The following is a 24698-nucleotide window of genomic DNA, read 5'->3' as shown; positions in this document are numbered from 1 at the left end:
CATCAGTAGAATATGCATTCTTTTTCAAACTTACATGGAACATTCCCCAAGATACATGACAGTCTGGACTATAAGATACACCTTAAGAAATTTAAAAGAATGAAAATCATACAAAGTATGTTCTTAGACCACAATGGACTTAAAAAAAAAAATCAATAACCAAATACATCTGGAAAATCCCCAAATATTTGGAGATTAAGGCAACACATTTGTAATAATACATAGGTCAAAGAAGAGTCTCAAGAACATAATATAAAAATATTTTGAAAATACAGATTATCAAAATTTGTAAGATGCAGTGAAAGCAGAGCTTAGAGGGAAATTTATAGCATTAAATACATATATTAGAAAAGAAGAAAGATCTAAAATCAATAAGATAATCTTTAACATTAGGAAACCAGAGAAAGAAGAACAATTAAGTGAGTAGTAGAGAAAATTAATAAAAATTATAGTAAAAACTTGTGAAATTGAAAACAAAAAATAAAGAAAATTAGTGAAATTAAGATTGATACAATTGATAAACCCAGAGATAGGTTAACCAAAAAAAAAAAAAAAATAGAGAGCGAGAACCCAAATTTCTAATATTAGAAATTAAAGACGGTTCATCACAATTAATCACATGGACATTAAAAGGATAATAAAAGAATACTAAGAACATTTCTATGCCCACATGTTTCATAAATAGATGAAAAGGACCAATTCCTTGAAAGGCACAAACTACCAAAACTCATAAATGAGAAACAACTAACTTGAATAGCCTTAAATTATTAATAAAATTGAATCAATAGTTAATACATTTCCCCAAAAGGAAGTACCAGACCCAGATAATTTCACTGCTAAAATGTACCAAATATTTAAAGAGAAAACAATAATTTTCACAATCTCTTTCAGAAAATAGAAACAGAAAAAACACTTCATCACTCATTCAAAAAACCATTGTGCTTTACCTATTCAACCCACATAGCCTTTCCCCCAAGTCCCTGGAAATCACTCACGTTTTTACTGTCTCTACAATTTTGCCATTTCCAGAATATAAGACACTGCAATTGTAAAAATAAGATAGTAATCATTTATAGCATAAAGAGCAAGCCTTAATATGTGCAAATTTAAAAAAGAACCAACGTTATTTAGGAGTTCAGAAGATCCCAGAATGGAATGCAAAATGTGACAAAAGAATCTAAATGTATTATAAAAGTTTGAAGCAGACTCACTGAAAGAGGTGAGTGAAAAGGTGCTGACCTAAGTCACCCTGGAAATGAGTAGAGTTTATAAAACTAAAAGCAAAAGAACTGTATTTAACCATTGTGCTATAGTTGATAATGGGGCTATGAATTAACAATTCTGAAAACAATATACATACATATTAGAATTGAATAGTTATTTAAGTGGATTGCAGAGAATGGAAGCCAGATCTCACTGTTGGAGTGGGAGGTTACAGGGAAGGAAGCCAGAATGATCCATGTGGTTATGGATTAGAGTTAAAGACATCAGTGTGAACCAATTTTAGCTTAATAAAGACATGTATGTTTACATATAGAATAAATATAGATAGAATTAGAGATAGAGATAGAGATATATAAATACTATACTAATGCCAGATATTAACACAGAGAGAATGATGTGGAGTATATAGGAACTCTCTGTACTATCCTCACAATAATTCTGCAAATCTAAATGTAAGATAAAAAGTTTATTAAAAACATACTAGTTAGCAACTTGGAGAATAACTTCACATGTCATAGGAATAGTGGTTAATGGATTTGATGGCAGAGAAAATTAACTGATAATTTTTCCCAACTTTCCTAACATAGAAGCACTAACCATGCTATGATGTAGGTATATATCCCAGAGATGAATCATGGAATGGTGACAAACACCCTGTACTATAAGTTAGAAAACAGGAATATACTGCTAACTCAGTTGATTGCCAGCTGTGGGACCTTGTGAAATCTCTCCTCTTTAAAACAAGGGTATTAAATCTGATGACCTTTGAAGCCTGTCCAGCTCAGACATTCCATCACTCTTCATTTTCTAATCTGGAAGGAAGTTCAGGCTTCTCATATATACATAACACTGATACTCCCCTCTTGAATATGGCTGTGTATCTGCAAATAGGATGTTGGAGCCTATCCCAGGTAGCCACTCAAGAGTCAAGGACCTCTATGAAATGCAGGAGAGCCTTCAACCTGCCAACAAGGGGTGTAAGTTTAGAGTAGCCTCTCCATCCCCAATGTCATTTATGTAGTAGTTACTGTTGCTTCGCTGCCCAGATCCGCTCCATCAGGTTATTGTGCCCATTCTCCAGCTGCTTTGAGTACTAGCTGCTAATAGCTCACAGTTCACCCATCTCTGGAAAATTGTGCTAACAGGAGCTGCTTTGTGCAAAGACACCTAGAAGTTTACACAGACCCTTTTTTTGGGAGTTGGCCCTGTAGGGGTTCAGAACAAGTCACCCCAAGATGTGCCTCTGTAGTATGTGGCTCATTTTAAGCTAAAGGCAACTGACATCCTACAGGCTCAAGAGAAACTTCTGCCCGCTCCTTAACTAGAAGAATTTAAGCTAGGGGCCTTGACCATAATAAGGGATTGCCAGCAATAACCTTTTAAAAAAAAATAAATGAAAATTTTATTAAGGATTTCAAATTACATATTTCACATTTCTAGAATTGAATAGAACCATTTTAGAACTGGAGATGGCATGGATGAACACTGATATCCTTTGAAACTCCAATTTTATTAAGAGAACAATTCCTTTGCAAACCACATCACCTTTATATAACAAGACGAAACAATATCTACTCCTTCACTTTGGCAATAGCTATTCCCTAGAGGAATGAAAAATAAAAAAAGAAAAGTAATGGTTTTGCTACTTTAAGTTCATTAAAAATTGAATTCTATCTTTAGATTAAATTTTTTTTTTAAGTTCAGCTGTGTTTAAATGAGCTATGGGTACAAAAACAAATGAGCACAGAATATCTAATCAAAGCTACCGAAATTATTTGAAAATGAAGAGGAAAACCATAAGGTATGTTCATGGCATTTTTCCCCTACAAACTATTGCAATTGGTTAAGGAATTACAGTAGTTAATTAAAATCTCAGGAGTAGAATGGATAGTACTGTAGGAATAACAAAATATGTTCACATTTCAAGACCTTAATACTAAATTTTTATAATGGAAGCTCTATTACCTCTAAAAATGAACCTAATGTAACTTTATTAAATGCAGAAACTCTAAGTTGTCCTCTAATTTTAATTACAATCCAGTTAGTCCACTCTCATTGTCAAAGCTTTTAAGTTCACCACAAAAAATTAATAGTAATTAGCCTGAGGTATTGTAAATGTGTCTCTACAGTCTCAAATTTAATGGCATTTTTTCCCCTGAAAATGGTCTTATTTCTATTTTAGTCCTATGATCTCTACAATACGATCATAACTAAAATACCTAAAAACAATCCTTAGACCTTTTGAAATAGTTGGTTATCCATCTACTTGTATTGTAATAGGAGCCACACAGAGTGTTGCCAGACAAGATCCAGAATAAAGTACTTAACTTTTGTTTTCCAGTTTACTTATCAAACCCTGGTGTGAATAAAATGCTGAATATCATACTTGTGGTGCAAATAGGTCCAAATTGTTAAGCTTCTAATAAGATTGAGAAACATTTCATACAATTTAATTGAATGTGCCTAACATATCTGTGAGGTAGTTAAGTAAACAGTACTACCCATTTTAATACATAGTGAACAGAAGCATGGGTAAATAACATATACTTTAAGCAATAAAAACTGGAATTAAACATAGAGGCCTGGGGCCCTCTCTCATTCTAACCAAAGGAAATAGAACTCAACCTTTAAGTCTTTCTTTTATAAAAAACATTATATCATTTAAAATTTCTCTCTCTCTCTCTCTCTCTCTCTCTCTCTCTCTCTCTCCTCTCCTCTCCTCTCTATCTCCTCTCTCTCTCTCTCTCTCTCTCTTTACTTTCTTAGTGAGGAGATGCAGTACACCTCTTCCAAAGTTGGCACCCTTTCCTGAAATATGGTCAACTAGGGTACAATTCAAGCTAGGACTTCCGCTTCTACCTGATTACTACTACCACATTAAAACATTATCTTGTGAGAACTAAAATTATATTTGAAAATTTTATTTGAAACTGCAAAAACAAAACAAGCAAACAAACAACAAAAAACTTGAAATAAAGGCTTGTCAAATGATGAAAATTCATCCTTTTTCCAGGGAAAACAGAAGGTAGACCCTGCCATAAAGAAAAATTGCTTAGCTAATGGAGTTAAATTTAAAGTATAGTTAAAATAATAAAGCTTAACTTCTGAAAATACTAGGTTTTATTCACCTCTCTGGAGTACCTATAACCATACTATTGAGTTTAGGGTTCTTTAGATACTGTGTCACCTAAAATATAAATATCCATTAACAATCTAAGTTAATGGATGTGGTCTTATTGGAAATTTCTTAATCATGTACTTGTCTTCACAAATTCTGTTTTACTTTTTTTAAATGATGAATTGTCTTAGTATAAGCACTGCATTTCTAAAAGTAATGAAAGGCAAATCTAATGCAAGCAAACTTAAACCCATTTAACTACCAGCTGAAAAAATACTTTGGTTCTTCAGAAAAAAACATAGCAAAATGAAAACTCTATTTCATTTAAGAGTTCTGTTTATTTTTGTAGCTGTAATCTAATAGTTATATTATAAAAATACTCCAGAAGAGCCAAACTATGTAGCAATGAATGAAAATGTGTGAGAGAATTTCTGCATTCAACATATCTGACAGGAAAACTAAAGTTAAAATGCTAGGTAGAACAAATTGGCCTTTAAAAATCTCCATTCTTTTCCTTTAAAAAAATTACTGAGCCCACCAAGAAAATACAAAAACATGAGGCTGTAAGTAGATAATAGTTGTATTTGGGCTATTACAGTGCAGGTTATCCTCAAGGCCACATACATTCTGCTTCACTGCTGCTTGCACTCTGCTGGGGTTTTGATCCTTCTTTGAGCATAGTCTGGGTCATTTTCCTCATCTCTCCTTCCTCTTCCTCATCGACTTCTTCACCTTCTTCTTCTTCATTATCACCATCATCATCTTCAACAGCTTCTTCAGTAAAGTATAACACCGATCTTGGGATTATACGCTCACATAAAAAGTGACAAATTTCAAAGTCTGCAGCCAGGATAGCTTCAGCATCATCATACAGATCTCCACTCTCAGGAACTTAAGGAGGGGAAAAAAAAATGAAAGAAAGAATTGTTGGAAACTGTTTTGGTCACAGTATGAACTGTCCCACATCCCTCATGTTTCTTCTGCTTCTTTTTAATGGTTTTCAAAGTGACATTCTTCCCTTTTCCAATCTATCTGGCACCCTGTACAACCCATAATTTCTGGTCCATCAAAACAAAAAGGATCAGAATCATCTGGTTCTGACCTCATCATATATGTCTTTGTCAACACTTCATTTCTGAAATATTCACTGGGTTCAAAGTGAAATTCCAAGACAAAAGTCATAGGCTGCCAGCATTGGAGAGAACTTCATTGTGTATCTTTCAAGTGCTTCAAAATACGTTCATCATGTTTCCTGAACTGTATCACTCAGCAAGTCAACATTCTTTAAAACAATCAACCAAACTTATCAAACTTCAGGAATTCCCTTGGGTCTTCTTTTTCTTCATCCCTTTTCTCATCTTCAATCTTGCCATTTCTTTCAGCATCTCCAGAATTTCATCTTCCTCATCTGGTTTCCATTGACATTCTTCTTTTGTAGGTTCATAAATTGCATTAATTATCTCAATCACTTATCAAATAAAGGCTGATAGATAACAGCATACTTTCTTTCGAGATCATAAGCGTCCTCATAGAACTGGGTTTCTATCTATGAATATTTAACTTGAAGGCTTTGCGAGAATTCACTTCTTTTTAACTTCCCTAGCAAGCTTTAAATGTATCTGGTTGGTGTTTCTACCAGACCATCAAGTCTTTCTTGGAGGGCTGTAAGAATCTGAGGATTTTGCATCATCTGAACAGTCAGCTGACATGTTTTATTTTTGTTTCTTCACCAGTTTCTTCTTCTTCTACTTCTTCAACATCATCTAAATCTTGATCAAATTCAGACTGTTCTTTGTTGTCAATGTCTGCCAGGTTGTAAGAATGCCAAATATCAGTAGCTAGCACTGGGAGCCAGGTGGCTGGAGCCAGTGACTCGGGGAAGTGGTGGAAGGAGCCGGAGGCAGTGCCTCAAGCAGATGGTACTAAAAAAGTCAGCAATAACCTTTTTGACCTATCTATATGGCAGGGAAATTTCTAATTACTGAACATCTGCTCTTCTTATCATTCTACAATGCCCTTTTTCTCCTCATATTTATCTCATCCGTAGCTCAAAATGTCACATATACTTCATTTTCCCTTTCTATCTCTGAACCTCTCATGTATGTGGGGTCTCTGCCTCTCTCATGTATTTGGAGTAACCATACATATGTATGTGATTAACTTTGGTTATTTTCTCTTGTTAATTTGTTTCATGTTGATTTGATTATTAGACCACATGGAAGACCCTAGGGGAAAATAGTTCTTCTTCTTCTCCCCAGCTCTTTATAATGACTGACTCATATTGAGGTATTCAAGCCCAGCCCCCTTCCCTCAAGGTGGAACAACTCTAGGTATTCTTCACATCACAGAGCTCCCTGTGAGATCAGTCTGAGCCTAGACTACAGGTGAACTCACATCTTTGCCTGGCTTCTCCTCCTCCCCTTTTCTATTTGCCTTACTCCATTACAGGTTTCATCAGGGAACACACCCTCACTAAACCACTTACACAAGCATTCCTTCCTCAGGTTCTGCTTCTTGGGTACCTGACCCCAGAGAGTGTGGGAAAAGTTGTTCTAGCATGCTTTGAATGCCCTGGAGAAATCACAAATGTGGATACTCCCATGCAAAATTCACTAAAGCAAGAGTCAGCAAGCTTATTTTGTAAAGGGCTAGAGAGTAAATATTTTAGGCTTTGCAGGTCACATATGGTCTCTGCCACATATTATATTTTTCCTTTTTTATACTTTTAAAAATGTAAACACCATTCTTAAAGTCATACCAAAAAAAGCAGCAGGTGGCATTTGGCCCCATGACCTATAGTTTTCTGACCTCTGCTCTAAAGTATGGAGGTAAATAAAGTGGCAGAGCCACCCTAGTGCAAAGTGGAAAGCTTAGGAGACCTCAGTCATACTTTTTGCTTCTCTGGGGAGTGTTAAATCATAAGCCCATTTGACAGAAATGCAGCAGGAATTAATTAATGAACTTTTAAAGTCTCCAAAAACATAATGGTCTCTACAAAACTAAGAATTCAGGAATTTATCATTAAACATTCATCTCCTGTTTAATCAGTTGACTTCTGCTTATGGTTATTATGAGGAAGTCTTTTAACAAAGTGACTTAATTTAGAATACCTGAAGATCTCTAAAAAAGCAAAACAGTTCCTAGTGAACCTCTATACATTACTGAGAAAAAAAAAACACACAAGAGACAGACATACAAGACACACAGACAGACATACATAGAGAGAGGATGAGGCAGAGACAGAGAGAAATAGGCCATGCAGAGAGATAAAAGACACAGAGACAGAGGGAGAGAAAGACAAACCGAGGGGAAAGGAGGATGATGGGGAGAGAGAAGGGGTAGAGGAAGGAAAAAGGAAGAGGGGGGCAAGGGGAGGAGAGAAAATAAATATAGGCAAAGAGAGGAAAATGAAAAACAGATATAAACTGAGTGACAGAGAGACACGGAGACAGATGGAGAGTCAAAAATAGTGAGAAAGAGATAGAGAAATAGAGAGATAGAGGGCAGATAGAAGAGATAGTAATAATCAGAGAGAAATGCTCTTATCAAGCAATATTTTTGGCAGCAACTTTGAGCCTGATTTCAAACAAGCAAAGTTTAACTAATAGTTGAAGATTTCTTCATTTTAGCCTCTACATTGACAATTTAAGGTTTATGATAAAGGAGTACATAAATGTATGTTGTTTGATTTCAAAAGAATAAACATTTTATATTTTAGAACCATGAAATCAGTTACATAAATTATGAAATATAAATAAACATAAATCCCTACCTCTTTTTTTATTGTTGTGTTTGCTTGTCTACTTTTTTTCTCTAAGAACTGAGTAATTTTGTAAAGAATTCTACAAAATGAAGAAAATGAAGGTGACAAACTCCAGCCTTCTTACATAGTTGTATGGATTATGTGAGGTAATGTATGTAAATCGCTTTTTCAGTGATTAAGTGTCATGTGTATTAATTATGTGTGGACTAATTTTAGATCAATTAGAGCAATAATTAATTTGACTTAACTGACAATATAATTCACCACCAAAACAGTGAGAGCTTTTACATATGGTATCCCAGATCTTTTATCTCTAATGCCATGGGCACCATCCAGTTCTTATGTTTCAATAAAGCAAGACCAAGATTGTGAGTTTTTGAAGATGAGAAAAGGAATGGTATAAAACAAGCTTAATGTCTAGTCATTTCCTTTCAAAAAGTAGCATCAAAAATTTTCTCTAGCCAGTAACTAGAGCTGCTATTGCTTGTGATATGTCAGAAAATATTTTGTTTGTTTATACTTAAGTTCAGCACTGTGATTTCCTGTTACTGTGTTTCTTCTTCCCATCTATAATGGGCAGGAGATGAACTTCTAACCAGATCTCTCTTCAATGAAGGATGTATTGCTCTAATTGTTGACACTGCTTTGGACAGCCTCCAATTGTTAGTCTTCTTCAGGTCTGCACTCAGCTGTAGAGAGCAAGTCTTGCCAAGGTCACACATCTTCTCTGGGTGGTCTACACCCAGTGTCTGATCCATGTTGTAGTATAAAACCTGGCCATCTTAGCTCAATTTGGCTTTGCTCCACCATTCTCTATACGGTCAGTAGAGGCTATAACTGTGCCTGCATCACAGCTGGACTTCTCTCTCTTCCCAAATTGATTCCTTTCCCTCCCTTCCACAGGGCTTGAATCTAAAAGCACTCCAAGATAAACATCCTGCATGCTAAATTCTGTCTCATGGTCTCCAGCCTAGGGAACCAAACTGAAACACTCTCTCACTTTCCTTTTCTCCTTTGTTGTATCACACTGTGTGACATGGCTTCATGAAAAGACAGGTCAATAAATAACTGACCCAAATACCAAGTGGTTGGTGATACACTGAGAGAGGACCCTATCAGAATTATTCAGACCAAGTATACCCATAGGGCATGTGATAAGCTCTAATCTATAATAATAAACTTGGTAGCTGCAAAGGGCTTGGTAGCTGCAAAGGACTATGTAAATTAAATGAACTTATTATATTATTGAAGCAGTTATGTTATGCCAAATATTGTGTCAAACACTTTTACATCTATTCTCTCATTTAATCCTCTTTAAGAATCAGATGTCATAGGTAATGTTTTCCCCAGTTTACAAATAATGGAGCTGAGGGTGATTGCATGAGTAAACCAAGACTCAAGGATGGATCATCAAATTCCAACTTAAGATACTGAACTCCAACTCAGGTCTCATCTGAATCCAAAGTCTAAACTTATATTTCTCTATCTGTATTAGATATGGTTTATGTCTCTCATTTTAGGAAAGTCCTAAGTTAAGTATGGCTGGTATTGGTTCAGGAGCTGAAGGATGTTGCAGCTGAGGTTCTAAATAGATTGGTATTTTCCTCTTGTCCACTATCAGCATTGAAAACACTTTTAAGGAAAGAAGAAGAGAGACGCTGAAGGGCATCAGCTCATTTATCCCCTTTAAAAAGCAGTGAGTTCTGCTTACATTTCAATGGTCAGAGCTGTGTCACATGGCACCCCTGACTGCAATGAATTCTGGGATATATGTTTTGTAATGTAAGTTGGGCCTGTTGACAGCCGAAATAAAATTGGAGTTCAGTTTGTAAGAAAGACAGAATGGCTATGAGCTAATTAACTAATTCCCATACATAGAGATTCATCTCAGGGATTTCTAAAAGTTTTATAGGGATGGCAGTTGGCTTCCCTGGGAAATCCACTCAGAGATGAAAATTTGTGTGTTTGAGGTAGTGCTCTTGTGAACAAAACATGTAGGGAGTATGGAAGGAATTGAACAATAATATATTTGCAATAGAGACAGTCTGCTTCATGGAAAGCTTTGAAGCTGGGATAGCACCCACCTGATGTCCCAAATTGAGGCAAGGTTATTGGCTTTAAACCTTTCATTGCCTAGTCACTGAATGCGGGCTGACCCTGGGAAATGTAGGTAACTTTGAAAGAGGCAGCCATTCCATCCAAGGGCAATTCCTGACACAGACTCAGCTCTGAACTGCCAGCAACCAACATTCCCAAGAAATAAGTGGCTTAAGACCTGAAGAGGAAATCTGAACAGCACATTTCAACACTCACAACACCTGATTAATAATATAATAAATTGACCTTCACATGTGAAGTACAGACTCTCCATGCTGATCTCACAGAATCTGTTAGACACAGTAGCAAGGGAGGCACAAAATGAGGGCAAAAACATTCCTAGATATACTAATTTTAATGCAAATGGTACAGCATTGTTTTTTGCAGAACTCCCAATGCTAATGATTACTGTTACTTCTAAATAAGCATGTAGTTCCAATAAAACTGGGCTCTTATGAATGTATTCTGTTAATCAATTTGGTACTTCCTAGGAGGGAAAACCCAATCAACATTTTTAGAACCTCAGCCTACAAATTTTTTTTTATATAGAGAAATGCATTTGGATATATCTGTGCAATTTATGAAGATAATCTTTTAGAATGCAACTAGTACCCATGGGAGACCTTGTACAAATTAGAAGAAGTTATCCTCTTGGGCAAATGCAGCCCTGAGCTAAGGTGATCAGCTTGGCAGATTCAGACTTTGTTATCCAAGACATCTCTGTCTACCATTTGTACAAACACATGTGCGTCTGGCACAAACTTTCCACATTCCTGATTTCAACTGATCCTAAAAACTTTATTATCTAGTTATGATGTATTATCATTCTATTTCACAAATGAAGTGGTTCAGGTTGTTTAAATAATTTACCATGAGGCACATGACCAGTAATTGTGATAGCCTGGACACAAACCCTAAAATTCTGATGTCAATCCCAGTGCTTTCTCCAGGAGACTATGTTGCCCTTGTGGACAGGATACCAACCACAGTAGGACTGTATAAAATAGCGATTAAAATAATGGCTGTGATAGATAGGACTAAAGGAAAAAAAACTCCCACAGAGAAACATAATAGGATAAATAGCTTTGTGTGCTAAACTGCCAACAAATTGTACAAACTAATATACTGTATAAAGAATGAATGCAGTGAATAAAAAATATCTTATAAATATTTAAAAATTTCAAAACTCTGAGTTGTGCTTACCTTTAAAATATGTGTATGTGCATCTGTGTGTATATGAGTATACAGATATACTCATATTCATGCCCTAATTATTCTATTGTTCTAAAAAGGATTGAAATGCTTTAGAAGAATATACAAATATAAGAAAATACAATAAATTGAAAATAGAATTTAAAAAATTTAGAAGGGACATAAAATGAAACTAAAAGAAATGCAAAAAAACATGCATAACATAAAAACCCTTTCAGTGTTATTGCTAAGGATAGACAACAAATTTGGCTCTAAGATTTTTAGCAGTTGAAGGTTAGAAAGAAACCTTTGTTTTTTTATTTAACTACCAGTATCAAATGGGTTAAAAAGGCTAATTTGTCAGGAATAATACTCCTGACGTTCTTCAAAAGTAGAATACTCATGTAATAAGGCACATCATCCAAATAGATGTAACTACAACTTACAAATACATAGTTTATTAAATTAGCCTTACAACATGCATTATTTTTTCTCAAGTTGCAAAAGGAATGTGGGGAGCACAAAAAGTTTCTAAAATATCTAGAAGCTCAAAGAAAAAAAAAATAAAAATTGTTCACCATGCAGAGACAACCCTTTTAATACTATAGTACATACTATATCCATATATACACATATGCTTGTGTTACCATAGGCAGAGAGAATGGGGAGGAAGGGAAGAAGGAACTGCAGGAAACAAAGGAAGGAGAAGATGAGATCATCCTTAAGAAAAGGTGCAACTACAACTAATTGTAATGGATTATAACACTATTAGCATTGCAGGGAAAAAAATCTCTATCTCCTGTGTCACCATGACAGTTCCGATAAGGGCCAAGTAAGGGCCTCAGAAGGGAAGAAGTGATCATCCAGGACAGTAAGGACCAGCCTTGGGAATGCCTATAATGTCAACTCTAAATCTTGAATTTTTCATGCCCTCATTATAATAAAGTCCTAAGCTTATTTGTTCTTCAGGGCAGTTGCCCTCCTCCTAGCTTGCCCAACTCCAATATTTTAGAAATGTATTCTTTTTCTTTTAATAATCCACTGCTTATATGGATTTGCTTGCGTGGCTTATTCAGTATGTCCTTGAATCTTTCCTGCAATGCTTACCAAGAACTCTTTTTTTCAGTAACACTTGTATGTGAATATTTATGTATATATAAATATGCAAACATTATGTTTGTGTTACAGATATGTCTTAATATGTGTGTTACTATATATTATAATGCATTCATAATATTTATATATTATACAATTTACAGTATAAATGGCAACATATTATATTACAAAACTGGGCTCATACATTGGTCATTAATTAGTATGCTTTGGATATTTACCCATGCTGTACCTTCTTTCATGGTTTATTTATATGTGAAATACTATGCAGTCATTGAAAACTATGTTAAAATTTATTTAACCAAACTTAAAATGGCTAGATATGTATTATATATTTTCTCTATTATAAATAAAACTGTACATAATCATTTTTGTTTGAATTCTGATTATTTCCTTATAATGAGTTACTCAAAAAAAGAATAAGTTAGGTAAAAAGGCATAAACTTTTTTTTATACTGTATATTCACAGTTATAATCTACCTTCTGGGAATGTGATATCAATTTCTACTTACTACTTAAAAATGTATGAGATGAGATCCAAGATGGCGGAAGAGATAAACATTGTGCTTGCCTTATACCATGAACACTCAAACTTACAACCAAATTATAGAACAACCAACCAGGAGAACTATCTGAAGTCTAGCTGAACAGAAGTTTTATAACTAAGGATATAAAGAAGAAGCCATATGGAGACTGGTAGGGAGGAGCAGAGACATGGAATATGTAGCCCCAAACCTCCCTATGGTGGTTGAAAATTGGGAGGGGATATCTCAGCCACAAGGTTACCCCAGAGACTGAGGCACCCCAGTCCTATACCAGGCTCCCCAGCCAAGCGTACTGGTGCTGGAAGAGGCCCTCCACAAGATCTCGCTGTGAAAAACAGTGGAGATTCTGACTCTCCAGATGTAACAGAGAGCTGCAAGAAACCCAGATGTCCTCTTAAAGGGCCCACACTCAGACTCACATGCAGGCACTCACTCTGGGCTCTGGAGGAGGGACAGTGACTCAGGGGTAGACATCGGAGACATACCGGGAATGACTGAGTTGCATGGCTTCAGAGGGAAGACTAGAGGGACAGTTACCATTTTCCCTGGCTCCTTCTCCCAAGCAGCCAGCAGGTGGGTGCCATCTTTCCTGTGCTGAGACCCTCCCCCATGACCATGGCAAAAATTAATCTGAATTGGTCTGGCGAGCTCCCATCACTCCACCCTGGTGACTCACTGAGACCCACCATACCCAAATCCCTACTGTAGGAGGATTTATCAGTGGCTGAACCTTACAGGAGCAGCAGCTGGCAGCAAGCCTCAGTCCTGGCTTTCTGCAGAGTCAGCACAGACCCAGTACTGGTGGCAGCTGTTCTCGGTTCACAGCATGGCCTCTCCCCACATGCCTCCAGGTCCAGCACAGGCAGTGACCAACTGTGGATCACTTTGTAGCTTCTATCAGGTAGTCCCTGGCCAGTTATAGGCAGTGACTTATGTTGCCCTGCACCGGAGCCCCTCCCAAGAGGCCCCAGAGCCAACATACTTGGAGGTTGGTTCAGACCACAGAGCACCACCCCATTAGCTCTACAAGTGGCACACCTGAAGGGGACTCTCAACAGGCACCAGAGCCTGCTGGGGCAAATCCTGCTCCATGGGTAAAGCCCCCTGCACTATAGCCCATAAGCTGTAAACATGAGCAAATCCCATAGAGAGCCAGCCTGAAAGTCAATCCTACCCACTGACATGCCAATAGCAATCAAGGCTCAACTATAACAAGAGAGCACACATGACCCCCACAAGGGACACTCCTGGAGCACCCAGAGCAGGTGACCAGGGAGACTGTGCCACTGGGCCCCACAGGACCCCTGCTACATAAGGCCACCTGGTAAGACCAGGAGACATAGCATCTCTACCTAATACATAGAAACAAACACAGAGAGGCAGCCAAATGAAGAAACAAATACATCCCAAATGCAAGAAGAGGAGAAAACTCCAGGAACAGAACTAAATAAAATGGAGGCTAGCAACCTACCAGATACAGAGTTTCAAAACAATGGTTATAAGGATGTTCAAGGAACTTAGTGAGAACTTCAACAAAGAGATAGCAAGCATAAAAATGAACATAGAAACCATAAAAAGGAACCAGTCAGAAGTGAAGAATACAATGACTGAAATGAACAATGCACTGGAAGGACTCACCAGCACACTGGATGAAGCTGAGGATCATATCAGTGATTTGGAAGATTCACTTCAAATTGAAAGATGCACAGAGACTGAAAGTAAAGGGATAGAAAAAGTTATTTCATGAAAACAACAACAACAAAAAAGCTGGGGTAGCACTTCTTGTACCAGACAAAACAGACTTTAAAACAAAGGCTATAATAAGAGACAAAGAAGGACCCAGTAAACCTACTTCTGGGTATTTATCCAAAGAAACCCAAAAAGCTACTTTGAGGGGACATGTGCATCCAGACACTCATTGCAACATTATCTATAATAGCCAAGATGTGGAGGCAGCCTGGGTGTCCGTCGATGGCTTATGGATTATGGATAAAGAGTAGGTGGTACATATATACAATGGAATATTGCTCAACCATGGAAGGAAATGGGTTGTTGCCATGTGCGGCAGCACGGATGGACCCAGAAGGTTGTGTGCAGAGTGGAGCATGTCAGACAGAGACAGATAGATGCAATGCAGTTTGCTTATATGTAGAATCTAAAGAACAAAACAAACAAACAAAACAGAAACAAACTAATAGATACAGAGAACATTTTGAAGGTTGCCAGAGGGGAAGGGGGTTGAAGATGTGGGTGAAAAAGGAGAAGGAATTAAGAAGTACAAATTGGTTTTCACAAAGTAGGCATGGGGATGTAGGTTATATCATAAGGAATATAGTCAATAATATTGTAATAACTATGTATAATTATGTATGTATGGTGTCCGATGGGTACTAGACTTATCAGGGTGATAGATAGGTGGTGAGTTGGGAGACAGGATAAAAAAGGTGAAGGGATTAAGTACAAATTGGTAGTTACAAAATAGTCATGGGGATGTAAAGTAAAGCATAGGAAATATAGTTAATAATATGATAATAACTATGTATAGTGCCAAGTGAGTACTAGACTAGTCAGGAGGAATCACTTCTAAAATCATAGAAATGTCTGTCTAACCATATGCTGTACAACTGAAATTAATATAAAATAATATTGAGTGTCAACTGTAATTGAAAAATTAAAAAAGGTGGTAAAAGTTGAAAGGGAATAAGAGGTCCAAATTTCCAGGTGTGAAACAAATGTCATGGGGGTATAATGTACAGCATGGGGAATATAGTCAATAATATTGTGATCGTGTGGTACGGTCAGGTGGTTGCTGGACTTATCGTGGTGATTACTTCTTTAGGTATATAAATGTTGAACAACTGTGGTGTACACCTGAAACTGATATAATGTATGACGTCTGACAATTAAATTTGCGAACTTGTTGCAACAATGTTGCTAAACTTTTTGATATCAGAGGGATTATTCATTATGAATTTGTACCAACTGGACAAACAGTTAACCATGTTAACTATTTGGAAGTGCTGAAAAGGCTGCGTGAAAAAGTTAGACAAAAATAACCTGGTGTCAGTGCATAGCTTCCAAAAGGTAGTACTTTGAAGGTGACCATAGTGATATTCAGCAATGAGGTATGTAGCACTTTTTCTAGGGTGAGTTCATGAACTTAATTGTTTGACCTCGTATGTTAGTTATATTTTTAAATAAAAATCTTTTTAAAAATGTATGAGAAATTAAGCTGACTTCCAAAGTGGCCGAGTAAGAACCTTGGTATATCTGCTTCCCTATAAAAGCATGGAAATACTGACAAAGCAATCCAAAGCAACAATTTATGAACTCTGAAAATTAACCAAAAGGCACAAAACAAACTAAAAAGAGTTTATTCAAGAAAAACTATTAAATCTTGGTAATAATAATGGGTCTATGGCATTTTAATTGGAATCTTCTCCCATGCCTTCCTTCCCAGCTCATTGGCATGGTATCCATGACAAGCTGACAGTCTTACAGCCAACAGCAAGAAGTGACCTCTTTTGGATCTCTCTTAAAAGCCCATCCTCAGAGCACAGTCAATATTTTAATGAGGCCCATAGATCTGTAAAAGCTCCATTTCCAGGGTATTGGTGCTACTTGATCTGACTCAGAACTCAGCTATGTGAAACAAGCCCTATTTCCAGAGTGTGACTGAAAACAATAGCAATTAGCGAGAATTATTAACATCACAGCTGTCTAAGACTGTGATTTCAGTTGGAGCAAACAGTGTGGTTCACACAACACCTGCTTTCTTTCTCAAACACATATGGGTGCACGCTAGGCGAAGAGTCTCTATGTGACCAGTCCTCAAAACAAACCTTGGGTGCTGAGTTTCTAATTGCTTCTCTGACAGACAGCATATCACAATTTGTTGGTGGAATAATTAAATGTGTCCTCCACTGGGAGAGAACTCATGGAAGTTTGGAAGTCCAGGTCTTCCCTGGACTGACCCCATTTACCTTTTGCTTTTGGTTATTTTGCTTTGTATTCTTTTGGTCTAATAAATCAAAATCATGAGTATGACTATATGCTGAGTCCTGTGACTCCTCCTAGCAAATCATCAAACCTTCTGTTGGTCTTGTGGAACCCTGACACAATGCCTCAATAAACTTGTAAAAAAATGTATGAGAATATTCATTTTCCTATACTCTCATCAACAATAGATATTAACATTGCTGAAATCTTGAATTCAAAGGCAATTAATTATATCATTTTACATTTTCTTCAGTTATTGAGTTTGAACTTTTGTTCCCAGGCTTATTAGTCATTTGTATTTAATATTCTGTAAATACCTGTTCATGTCCTTGACCTATTTTTCCTTTAGGATATACACACAGACATATTTCCTTAATGATTTCTCAGTTTTCCTTGCATATTAAGGATATCAGTCCTCTGCCACACACTGCAGGTGTTCTTCCCAGTTAATTATTTGCATAGAGATCTTTCTTACTGAGTTCTTCCATACTGACTAGTGGTTCCAAAGCTCAGAGGAAAAGAAAAGGCTCTTTGAGGATCTAATTCCCAGAAGTCCATTTTTCAGGCCTCACTCATCCAGCAACATAAAAAGGAGATTAGAAAACCACTCAGGGAATGCACAATATGTGCATCATTTAAGGGATTCCCCCCTAAAATACTGTTTCTCTTAGCTATGCTTTTGTTATGTAATAAGAAGCAGTTAAAACAAGATTACCCTATCAGGTACTGGATGTGCACACAGGCCATTGGGTCAATTATAGACCTTAGCAGACACCTGAACTAGGAAAAAAGGTTCATACTTTCTGCCCTTCAGCCTCAATGATTTTTATTTTTTGTTTTTATTTTTGGTTCTTCCTGCTGAACACATTCTGTCCTGCCATTAGGTCTTTGTATCTGTTGTTCCCTCAACCCAGAGGCATTACCTACCTACTTGTCCTTCAGATTTTAGCTCAAGTGTCACTTCCTGGGGAAGCATTTTTTATTTTCTTCAATTGGTCAAATCTCCCTTTATGTGTGCTCTCATAGTACCTCCACCTCCTCACTAGTCACAGTTGGCATTTTGTTTTCATTTGTGAGATATTTTGATTAATTATTACTTCTCCCGCTAGACTGTAAATTCTTTGAGAGCAAAGACTAGATTTATTTTGTTCATTACTGCAATCCACATGCTAGCACAATGCCTGACACCTAGTAGGTGCTCAGATAATATTTGCTAACTAGATTGAGGCATCTCTTCTATGAATGAATATGTCTCCTCACACCAATGAACTGTACCTTAGAGAATATTTTTAAATGATATTTAATGAGAGCAAATGCTTTCAAAAGGCTTGGCATGATTGAATAACCTTCTGGGTCCATTTGTGCCCCTCTGAGGGGTTTCAATTCACAAGCCCAATTCTCCTCTCACAATTGCTATGCAGTTGCTAAAGGATAAATCTTGTCCTAATATATTATTTGTTTCCTCACATCCAACCATGAGGATTAACTTTTGCTTTTTATAGCTTTACTGAAAGCAAAAGTGAGGATATAAACCACCTATTGGATAAATAAGACATTGATTGGCTTTAAATGAAAGGATCAAATATTAGAACAGAGATGGTGCATGTTCCAGGCAGAAGTGTGGTCCCAGCTATTTGGGGTCATGCATCTGAAGCTTCTGTCTTCTACTCCTATTGTGTAGTACATCATCTGAAGCACAAGCCCAAAATGATGCTCGGAGGTCATGCCTCATTGTTGAGGTTACACAGGATAAGCTGTCCCCATACACAGCAATTTCAAAGAGAGACTTTGCTTGAGTCTGCTCTGTGGTTTCTGCACAAGGGAAAACTATCACTCAGAAGGGTCTTGTATCTATTGCTGCATGACAAATTATCCCCAAATTTAGCAGCTTAAAACAATAAACAATTATTGTCTCACAATTTCTGTGCATCAGGAATCCCAGAGCAGCTTAACTTAGGAGTTGTACCTCAGAATTTCTCATGAGGTTGCAGTCAAGCTGCCAGCCAGAGCTGCAGCCATCTCAAGGCTGGAGAATCTGCTTCCAAATTCACTTACATGGTTGTTGAGAGTACTCAGTTCCTCACTGGCCATTTGCAGGAGATCTCAGTTCCTTGCCACGTGGGTCTGTCCATAGGCTGACTGCTTGTCCTCACAACATGGCCATTGGCTTCCTTGGGAGTAAGTGATCTAAGAGAGACAGAGAAAGAACCCAAGATGGAAGTCTTTATAACCTAATCTTGGAAGTGACAAACCATGATTTCTGCTTTCAGCTGTTTTCTATTGGTCATACCAAATGAACTTCATATCGTGTTGGGAGGGGACTACACAAGGGTGTCAATATCAGAGATTCTTGGTGGTCATTTTGGAAGCTGGCTAAAAATCCCTTCTCATCTCTAGCAGGTGGTAAATTTGGTTCTCTGAACTCAAACCATCAAGATGGGAAGAGATGGTAAAATTTGCTAATGAGTGTTAAAAAAAAATTCAACTGAGTAAATTTGAAGATTCAATTGGTTTTGTTAAGCAATTCATGAATTGGGTAGAATCCCATGTAGCAACCAAAAGCACTCTCCCAGGGGTTGTACAAAATGGAAGGTTTTTATAGAAAAGAAGGGTTTGGCAATGAAGGTATTAACAATAGAAAATAATTATCTTTAGACCAGGAAATCTTGTATTGGGGGTAAGGGAATGAATGGCAAGGTTTTTTTATTCTTGCCATTTTAGATTGCTACTATTTTCTATGGGGGATGAAGAATGCCCATGTGATAGATCATTTGGTGTTGATCAGAAAATTCCACACTGGTCAAGATTATATTTCTGGGAGAGGTTAAAAGAGCAATTATGTCAGATATTAATTAGGTTTGGTATCATGGGCTTTAGCACAAGAGACACCATTTCGGGCCTATGGTTTTCCTCTTTAACTTCTGGCATCCAGCAAAGTTTAGAGTTGGATATTATATCATTGAAAACTTGGTTAACATCCCTGTAATCTGATAATGCATGTGATATACAAAATGAGAGATGTTTAAGTGATTAGCTGTGGTATTATATACAATGATAAAATAGAAAATTGCTTTATTAGTTTTCCTGAATACAAAGGCAGGCTTACCTTGGCAGAGAACAGGATGGACATGCAAAGCGACAAAGATATGGTTTGTATGTGTGTATGCATATGTCTATATGCACACATATGTGTGCTAAACATTTGAAACACATCTCATGGGACACCTGGCTCAGAACTGACATTTGAACTAAGGTTTTGTGGGGGCTGGAAAAAATATAATTTTCCTCTCACCTTCTAAGTTCTTCTAGTTGGGTTAATATAATCAAATTAACAAAGTTTATTACAGGTGTACATACAGGGGGTGTCAGATATAAAACATGAAATGTATTGGGCAGTTGAGGTTTATATGCCATTCTGGACAAAGGGAAAGGGTGCAGGGGTCTGGGATTTCAGAGAGAAAGTAAACAATTCACAGGTAGGACAAAGAGGAAACATATGGTAAGCAAATTCTTGCTGCGAAACCCAGAAACAATGGGACACAGAAGGAAGTTCAACAAATGGGCTTTGCTAGATTTCTTCCTGTCTGCCACATTTAGTTTATATGTGCTAAGGTGAACATGCTAAGGTGATACTGTTACAGTCACAAGGCTCATGTATTCAGCACATCTAATATTTAATATTCAAAAGATCGGAGTTTGGAATAAGGAAAGGTTTTATTTATCAAAACGGTGCCGTAATGAGAAGATGGGAGATTTCTAGATTTCTCAACCTCATCTTAAGAGTGCCCCAAGTTCCAGTGACCTATACAGTGGTACCTCAGTTTACTAATGTAATCCATTCCGGAAGACTGTTCGAGTTCTGAAATGTTCGAAAACTGAGGCATGGTTTCCCCATAGAAAGTAAGATTACTCTTAGATTAATCTGGAACAGATTAATCCATTCCAGATCTTTAAAATCAACCCCTAAAACTGCAAATTTAGCGTGAATTTTACTATCTAATGATACCAAAGATCCATAAAATTTACAGCGTTTGTAAACTGAAATGCTCGTCAACTGAGACGTTCAAAAACCGAGGTACCACTGTACATCTAGGGAAGGGAGAAGGGGTGGGGCAAGAGGTGGGATCCAAGGAAAGGGCCTGGGTAATCTCCAAATCTTTTTGTTCCCAGTCTGTCAGAGGACAAGTCACTCAAGTCTCAGGCAAAACTCCTCCAGCCAATTAGCATATCTATAGAAATGCAGGCTGGAACCTGAGTCAGGGAGGAAAGTAGAAGCATTCCACCCTGTTACAATGCTCCTTTCTCTTAAGCAGGTTTTTCTATCTTAATTCCCTTAGGCAAGGATGTTGCCAGTAAGTGGGTTCCAGATATACAGCACAGGAAAGAATTCAAGGATGCACTGAATAAGCCAAGCAAGCAGCAGACTTATTAAAAAGAGGACAGTACACTCTCAAGAAGGTGAGTGCGGGCAGGCCAAGAGAAGAGCAGCTGCCCCGAAGAACAAAGAGATTTGGGAATTTATTTCACTAAAAATGAAGGTGTGAAATATTCAAGACTTAGGAGTAATGTTATAGGCATTTCTAGGCGGGTCCTTACTGACCACTCCTACCTGTTAGGAGGAGGGATATTTGTACTTATTTGGCTCTTCTTGGAACTGTCATGGTGACACAGGGGGTGAAGATTTTTCCTAACCACAATGCCAATAATATTATAATCCATTATAATTAAAGTTCACCTTGAGGGACAAGATGGCATCCTCGATCTGCTCTTGGCCACGAAATCTAGTTCTGGCTGGTCTGGTAGCTGCACTTCTTCTTAAGGATGATCTCATTTCTTCCCTCCTTTTTCTCACCTTATCTCTCCCTTCCCTGTCTCCCCCTCTTTCCCGAGGGACCCTATTTTTTCTGCCTATAGTAACAGGAAGGGGGAAGGGGTCAAAGGTTCTTTCTGAGTCTTTTGTTTCTTAATAATCAGCTTAAAATCAATATCCCAAAAAGCACATTTTGGGGTGACAAAACATTGGTCTCCTTCAGTCTTCTCTCCCCCATATCCACTGATATATGCATAAAACACAACTGCTGTGCTGTTTTATAGTACTTGTATTAACATCCCATTCAATGTAACATAACCTGAAATATCTACGTAAGTATAACCAGATACAAATTTAGAAAATTTAGACAGCTTCCAGACCCTTGTTCATGCTATTTCCTCTGTTTGAAATTCCATTCCCACTCCCAACTCAAGGACCTCTTTTTCTCTATTGAAATCTTTTTTATATATTTCCCTTTTCTATGATTTTCCTAATTTTTCTTAAATCAAAACTAATTATCACTGTTTCTCAGAACTTATTTACACATCTATTATAGTGCCTATGAACCTAAGTATAAATCAAACTCCAATAAATGGAGCATTCATTTGGGGAAAGGAGGCAGTGCATCTTGTTCCTATACACGGCCCTGAGCATCCAGCAAAGTCCTTGAATACAATAGGTTCTTAAAGGGAAAAAAAGGCTGATTCTGAGAATCTGTTGATTAACAAGGCTCCCTGCAGGGAAGAGAATGCAGGGTGGTATAAATACCATGGTTTGTTAGAAAAATACACACACACAACTTGCACTTATAGTAACCAAATATAAAGTGAATCACAATAATCATGCCAAGTGACTCAAATACTTGTTTCACATTTGTCAATACCAGAAAATTATTTTCCAATAAAAACAAGATTAGATACAGTGCTCTGCATACCTAAAATAAAGAAGAAAACTCAGGATTTGCTTTTGATGTTTAATATAGCCAATAACTGTCACCTCACTAGAAAACTTTTAAATTAAATAATAATTTAAAGTGGTTGTCTTACAGTGAATGGTAATAAAACACAGAGCTGTGTTCCAAATCTTTTGTCAGGATAGAACTATCTGAAATAAAATGTATGTTTTTTTTCCAGATTCAAATTACAATAAAAGTCAATAAATTTACTCCATATTACTTAGTTGTAAACATACTATTTTTCTACTCCATATCATTTCTCCTCTGGCTCACTACCAGCAGAAATCCTGAACCTCTGTAAGTAGCAGAATAACAACACAATAGAAAGGTAGGATTTTTAGCACTTTAGGTTATAAACCCTAGCAATGTTTACCTATTTGTGTTATCTAGAGGATTGTTATTTATACTTCCTGATGTTTTGCAAAAGAAAAAGGAAAAATTAGCTCTCTTCCTCCCAGGGCTTTGGAAACAATGGAGCTGTGTTTTCATAACAGTCAGGGACTTGGCATCAGTAACAGAAACTCTCTTAAGTTGCCATATAGACCCCCAAGCAGCCATAGATTTCCAAATGCATGTGCTATGGGTTTTAGTCTACATCAGAGGAGTCTCAGCATGAGTAACACTTGCACTACACAGAAAGGAACAGAAAAAGCTGAGAAACAAAACAGAGAACTGGAACTACTCTAGTGAATTGGGTCCAAGATTGAGCCAGTGAATACCAGGCACTAACCATATGTTTATCAAAATAAGTAGAATTTTTATTTTATTTGAAGAAGAAAACAACAGATGAAAAGTGTAGATATCAAACAAATACTTTGGAAATTGTCTCCTAAAACACACACTCACACACACATGCACACATACACATACACACACACACACACACACATGTTCAGGAGCTACAAATCAGCTTGGTGTAAGATGAACAAAACTAAAGTCCTAAGAGAGAAGACCAGATTCAAAACAAAAAATATTGTTCAGGCCTGACTTTAAAAATCTTACCCCCATATAATTCATAATTCCTTGAACTGTAAGTGAAAATGGGGCTCTGTAATAAATCCAACAAGTTCAATCACCTAAAGTAACCTTACAGGGTAATCTGATCATAAATTCATAGCTGGGCAGGTCATGGTGAGTAATCATGCCCCAGGCCTGTAAAAGGTTTATCTTCGTTTTAAGCCAGTCCTGTACATTGTTCCTGTGTATGCATGTTTTGAAATGCCTGAACTAATCCTCTTTTTCAGACCACTTGGAGGCATAACCACCTTCAAGGGAGTACTCGAGATCTTGCTTCCTGGCATCTCATCAGTTTGGCTCAAATAACCTCTTACAAAATTTTGTATAAAACATCATAAAATTGGCAGCATGAGGTGAGTCTCTTGAAATCTCCCCTGGAATTTACAACAAATTGAATAGCTAAAATTCCACAAAGGACTCCGAGTGCAGCAGACAAGCAAGACTAAGAGACGTGCAATTGAAGTCATCTAAAGGTGGGCAAATTGGGCGAGCAGGGGAGGAGGGATGGGGGAAGTGCAGAGAAACGGCCACATCGCAGGCCACAGAGCACAGAAAAAACTCGGAGCTCCAAGATTCCTGCATTCTAGAGCTACTGCAATTGCGGAAGAGGGAAGAATTTGGACAGCTAGTGCTCCACTTATGGCCCACAGTCCAGCCTGAGGGATCAGCATATACCGTGTTTTCCCAAAAATAAGACCTAACCAGAAAATAAGCCCTAGCATGATTTTTCAGGATGACATCCCCTGAATATAAGCCCTAATGCGTCTTTTGGAGGAAAAATTAATGTACGACCCAGACTTATTTTGGGGGAAACACGGTAACATGGCTGAACTCAACACTCATAGCAGAGACCTCAGAGCACAGAC

At 37.3% G+C, this 24698-nt stretch overlaps 1 pseudogene; it reads right to left on the bottom strand.

The window, feature by feature from the left end:
- Positions 1–4974: 4974 nt before the first annotated feature.
- The window catches only part of LOC117017041 (nucleosome assembly protein 1-like 1), a 34149-nt pseudogene continuing 14425 nt past the window's right edge, over positions 4975–24698 (bottom strand).

This window comes from Rhinolophus ferrumequinum, chromosome X (genome assembly GCF_004115265.2).
Source record: "Rhinolophus ferrumequinum isolate MPI-CBG mRhiFer1 chromosome X, mRhiFer1_v1.p, whole genome shotgun sequence".
Taxonomy (NCBI): Eukaryota; Metazoa; Chordata; class Mammalia; order Chiroptera; family Rhinolophidae; genus Rhinolophus; species Rhinolophus ferrumequinum.
The sequence above is the reverse complement of the archived record's forward strand: the minus strand, read 5'-3'. Positions and strand labels throughout refer to the sequence as shown.